The sequence below is a fragment of the Piliocolobus tephrosceles genome, chromosome 10 (assembly GCF_002776525.5).
Source record: "Piliocolobus tephrosceles isolate RC106 chromosome 10, ASM277652v3, whole genome shotgun sequence".
In the NCBI taxonomy this organism is placed as follows: domain Eukaryota; kingdom Metazoa; phylum Chordata; class Mammalia; order Primates; family Cercopithecidae; genus Piliocolobus; species Piliocolobus tephrosceles.
This window is the reverse complement of record NC_045443.1, coordinates 56608364-56614363: the sequence shown is the minus strand read 5'-3', so window position 1 is coordinate 56614363 and position 6000 is coordinate 56608364.

Here is a 6000-nt window from a genome sequence, read left to right as displayed (position 1 = left end):
TACATTTGTAAAATCTATCTTTGTAGCTAATGCCAAGAGAAAACTACAGAGCATAAGAAGAAGTAGCAAAAGCATCTGTCTTCATTTATTTTTGTTGTTATAACAGAATAACTGAAACTGAGTAATTTATAAAGAAAAGTGGGTTATTTCTTACAGTTCTGTTCTGGAGGCTGGGAAGTCCAAAACTGGGCAGCTGCATCTGGTTGGCTTCTAAAGAGAGCCTTATGCTGTATCATAACATGATGGAAGACATTAAAAAGTGAGTGAAGAGGCAAGAGAAAGCTACAAAAACTGAACTTGCATCAACCTACTCATGGGAAGCAATTCCATTCCCACAAGAGCTATTCCAGTCTTTTCATAACTAACTCAGTCTTGTGAAAGACATTAATCCTTCTTAATGGCCTAATGACCTTTTAAAGGCCCCATCTCATAACATTATTACATTGGTAATTAAATTTCAACACGAGTTTTGGTGAAGACCAACCATATCCAAACCTTAGCAGCATCTATCAAAAATTATCCTTAAAAAATAGATCCAAAGTGTTATAGCATGAAAAGGAAGTAATGATTAATTCAGTCTGTGCGAACTTAAAACTTATTAAAAGAATGGTTAGTAGAGACTTTAAGATTAAATAGAAAAATACAGATGGACATAGGATTTTAGAGAAATACATCCCCAGTTAAGGGAAAAGCTGAGCAAAAACAGGGCCACTGGATTAAGCAAATTGTGATTAGTGAAAGGCTGAGGGTTGGTATGACTACTAATTTCATGAAGAGAAGAATTAGATTAGATCGAGTAGATTGGGACCAGGTGATGCAGATTCTTGCATGCACTGTTCTGGAGTTTGTGAATTATTCATTTAGCAATTGATTCCAATTGTATATTTTATTAATGAGAAAATCTATTTATTTACCAACATTTTCCAAAGTTCCACAGGGTAAAAGATGCTTTGCCAGGAGTTGGAAATATAGGGGTAAATAAAACAAAAACAATAATAATTATCACTTTTGAATTTCATAGTTTCTACACTTTGGTTGGAATAAAGTAGCTTCCTATAGTGAGCAAAATCACCTTTTCTACAGTCTGGTAAAATGGAATTCTCCCCCAGTTTTGCAGTTACTGTGACTTCATTTTAGACCCACTGATTTTCCATTTTTGAGGAGTTCAATGTCAATATGCAAGGTGACATAGACTCTTGACCTTCTCTCAATAATGACCCCATCCATCCTATTTGCAGTATTCCAAGTTACCAATTTATCCTGGTCTCACAAAACAGTGGGGGGAAATTAGTTTATATTCTCATTAAGCACTCAAATAAAAATTGACATTGAATCCCTTTGCACATGGTACTCCAATTATTTCTGAGAGCTCTCAAAGAAGTTGTCTTATAAGGGCTCAGAAATACGTTCCTCAAATTTTCCACTTGAGCTTCCTCATTAATTAATTACCATTTAAGTTGATAATAACACATTAGATAGAGAACCACTCTACACAGTACAGTCAGCCACTCCTGGTGATTGTCACTTACTGAAGAACTTGGAAGGATGGCCTCACCACCCTCTCCAATGCCACCCCACCCCTAACATGGATCAGGCTTGACTCACAATTCTCCACTGCATAACTGTGATGATACCAAACATTTTACTAATATTTCACTGAAGATGTGAGAACAAGAATACAGAAATATAACACCATGAATAATGTAAAACTGGCTCCTCAATATGCTTGTTCTACAGTGCTATAAGTCCACAGCCACTCTCAGGGTGTCTGCCCTATCTAGCTTGTAGGAAGAGGCCAACTCTTACTCAGATCACACACACATATACACATAGGCACATGCACACACACACACACACACATCTGAGAAGCTGCTATGAATTCTCTCTAAACGTACCTGTAACTACAAATCAGAAGTCAAATTGCCATGAAGTGGAGAGAGGTCCCAGTTTTAGACTCATATCTGTCAATCTATTTCTTTTTTCCAGCAAAACTCTTCTGAAGATGCTTGATAGTAAGAACACCTCACTGCTTAGAGAAAACCCTATACTCCTGCCTGAAAGGATGTGGAACCATCCTCTCACTAGCACAATCCAATGGGTTGAAATACAATAGCCCAGGAGCAGCATTACTTGTCATTCATTTAAATAATAACACACATGAATCCTTAGCTCACTATTACTTTTTTATTTTAGAGACTTTTACATTTTTTAACCTTTTGATCCTTTTGTAATACAATTTAGCTTAAAACACAAACACAGTGTACAGCTGTAAGAAAACATTTTGGTCTTTATATTCTTATTGTTTAAGTTTTTCTCTATTTTAAACATTTTAAACTTTTATGTTATTATAGTTTCATTTTTTTTTTTTCTTTTGTTAAAAGCTAAGGCACAAACATGCACATTAGCATAGGCCCATACCAGGTCATGATCACCAATATCACTGTCTTCCACCTCTACATCTAGTCCCACTGGAAGGCCTTCAGGGACAGTAATACTCATGGAGCTGTCATCTCCACTGGTAACACGCCTTCTGGAATGCCTCTTGAGGGACCTTCCTGAAGCTGTTTTATAGTTAACTTTTTTTTTTTCATAAGTAGAAAGAGCACATTCTAAAATAGTGTTAAAAATATATAGTATGGTGAGTTCATAAACCAGTGACATCCTTGTTTGTTACCATTATCAAGTATTCCATACTGTACATAATTGTGTTGTTACATTTTTATATGACTGGCTGAGCAGTAGGTTTCTTTACACCATCATTACCACCAGCATGTGAATAATGCTTTGCACTACGCTATTATGATAGCTATGATGTCATTAGGCAATAAGAATTTTTCAGCTCTGTGATGATCTTATGGGTCTACTGCTATATATGTTGTCTGTCATTGACTGAAATATGTTACAACACATGACTGTATTTATATAATTAAAAGTTACATTCTAAGGCACTTTCCTTAAAACAAAAGTACAATTTACTTCAAATTTTCCTTGAAGTTCCTATATCTAGAAACAAATGGATTTTCTTCTTACACGCATAAAGATTTCCTAAAATTCTTAAGTCTCTGTTTTGTCTGGGGAATCCTCACAGATGAGGTCAGTTGCTCCAGTGCTCACATGGTGGACTCTTGTTCGTCATCCACTTGCTGGGCAAATTCCATCTCAAATAATAATAAAAGGTATTATTTGTCTTGCCCACAAGAATTCCAGTTCTCTGGCAGCAGAGACTCTTTTCACCTCTGTGCCACTAGGGTACCTCCCAGAGAAATGTCTGGCAAATAAAGGTATGCCTGGCACATGGTCAGCTCAGTGCTTACTTAGTGAATTGCTACAATCTAAAGATGTTTTTTTCTAAAAGTAAGTGTTAAGTACAAACAAGTAGGGGCTCTGATTACACTCTTAACTGTATACTTCATGCTATCTTATATTTAGTTTTCATTGCCATAGTTTCTTTTTCCATTTTTTAAACTAAATTGTCAGTTTTTACTACAATGAATGGATTTTTAAAATAAATTATTACTTATATGGCAAATTCCCTTTTCTAAAATGCCCAATTCAGATACTACTTCAACTTTATATTCTTCCCTGACATAACCAGAAAAAATACTTGCTCTCTAACTTTTTTCTTATAGTATTTCATAATATTGTGTTTCTAATATTCCATTTCTCACAAAGCTTAATTATTTTTAGTACTTTTACTTTCCTATTTGGTCACTGAATGTTCCAGAAAAGAAATAATTTAATTTTTTTCTGGCTGAGAGAAAATTGTGGAACTTTTATTTTATTGTTTTATTTTACTTTAAGTTCCAAGATACATGTGCAGAACGTGCAAGTTTGTTACATAGGTATACGTGTGCCATGGTGGTTTGCTGCACCTATTAACCCATCATCTAGGTTCCCTCCCCTTGGCCCCACCCGCCGACAGGCTCCTGTGTGTGGTGTTACACTCTCTGTGTTCGTATGTTCTCATTGTTCAACGCCCATGTATGAGTAGGAACATGCAGTATTTGGTTTTCTGTTTCCGTGTTAGTTTGCTGAGGATGATGGCTCCCAGCTTCATCCATGTCCCTGCAAAGGACATGATCTCATTCCTTTTTATGGCTGCATAGTATTCCATGGTCTGTATGTACCACATTTTCTTTATTCAGTCTATCATTGATGGGCATTTGGGTTGGTCCCATGTCTTTGATATTGTGAATAGTGCTGCGATAAACATGCATGCGCATGTGTCTTTATAGTAGAATGATTTATATTCCTTTGGGTATTGACTCAGTAATAGGCTTGCCGTGTTAAAGGATATTTGTGGTTCTAGATCCTTGAAGAATCACTATACTGTATTCCACAATGGTTGAACTAATTTACACTCCCACCAACAGTATAAAAGTGTTCCTGTTTCTCCACAGCTTCACCAGCATTTATTGTTTTCTGACATTTTAATCATTGTCATTCTGACTGGCATGAGATGGTATCTCATTGTGGTTTTGGTTTGCGTTTCTCTGATGATCAGTGATATTGAGCTTTTTTTCATGTTTGTTGGCCCACACCAGGTCAGGATCACCAATATCACTGTCTTTCACCTCTACATCTAGTCCCACTGGAAGGCCTTCAGGGGCAGTAATACTCATGGAGCTGTCATCTCCACTGATAACAGGCCTTCTGGAATGCCTCTGAGGGACCTTCATGAAGCTTTTTTTTCATAAGTAGGAGGGGCAAACTCTAAAATAATGTTAAAAATATATAACATTAAAATAATATTAAATAACATTAACGTTAATGTTATTTAATGTAAATTTAACATTTAATGTTAAATAACATTATTTTAATGTTAAAATAATGTTAAAATATATATTATGCATCAAAAGACGCATAAATGTCATCTTTTGAGAAGTGTCTGTTCATATCCTTTGCCCACTTTTTGATGGGGCTGTTTTCTACTTGTAAATTTGATTATGTTCCTTGTAGATTCTGGGTGTTAGTCCTTTGTCAGATGGGCAGATTGCAAAAATTTTCTCCTTTCTGTAGGTTACCTACTCACTCTGATGGTGGTTTCTTTTGCTATGCAGAAGCTCTTTTGTTTAATTAGATCTCATTTGCTGATTTTGGCTTTTGTTACAATTGCTTTTGGCATTTTTGTCATGAAAGTTTTGCTCATGCCTGTGTCCTGAATTGTATTGTCTAGTTTTCTTCTAGGGTTTTCATAGTTTTGGGATTTACATTTCAGTCTTTAATCTATCTTGAGTTAATTTTTGTGTAAGGTGTAAGGCAGGGGTCCAGTTTTCAGTGTTCTGCATAGCCAGTTTTCTCCAGCACCATTTATTAAATAGGGAATTTTTACCCCATTTCTCTTTTTGTCATGTTTGTAAAAAATCAGATGGTTATAGATGTGTAGTGTTATTTCTGAGGTCTCTATTCTGTTCCATTGGCCTATATGTCTGCTTCGTTACCAGTACTATGCTGCTTTGATTACAGTAACCTTGTAGAATAGTTTGAAGTCAGGTAGTGTGATGCCTCCTCCAGCTTTGTTCTTTTTGCCTATGATTGTCTTGGCTATACAAGCTGTTTTTTGGTTTTAAAGCAGTTTTATTCTAATTCTGTGAAGAAAGTCAATGGTAGTTTGATGGGAACAGCATTGAATCTATAAATTACTTTGGGCAGTATGGCCATTTTCACAAAATTGATTCTTCCTCTCCGTGAAGATGGAATGTTTTTCCATTTGTTTGTGTCCTCTCTTATTTCTTTGAGCAGTGGTTTATAGTTCTCCTTGAAGAGGTCCTTCATGTTCCTTGGTAGCTGTATTCCTAAGTATTTTATTGTCTTTGTAGTGATTGTGAATGAGAATTCACTCATGATTTGGCTCCCTGCTTGTCTATTGTTGGTGTATAAAAATGCTTATGATTTTTGCACATTGATTTTGTATCCTGAGACTGCTAAAGTTGCTTATCAGCTTAAGGAGTTTTGGAGCTGAGAACATGGGGTTTTCTAAATATAGAATCATGTGGTCTG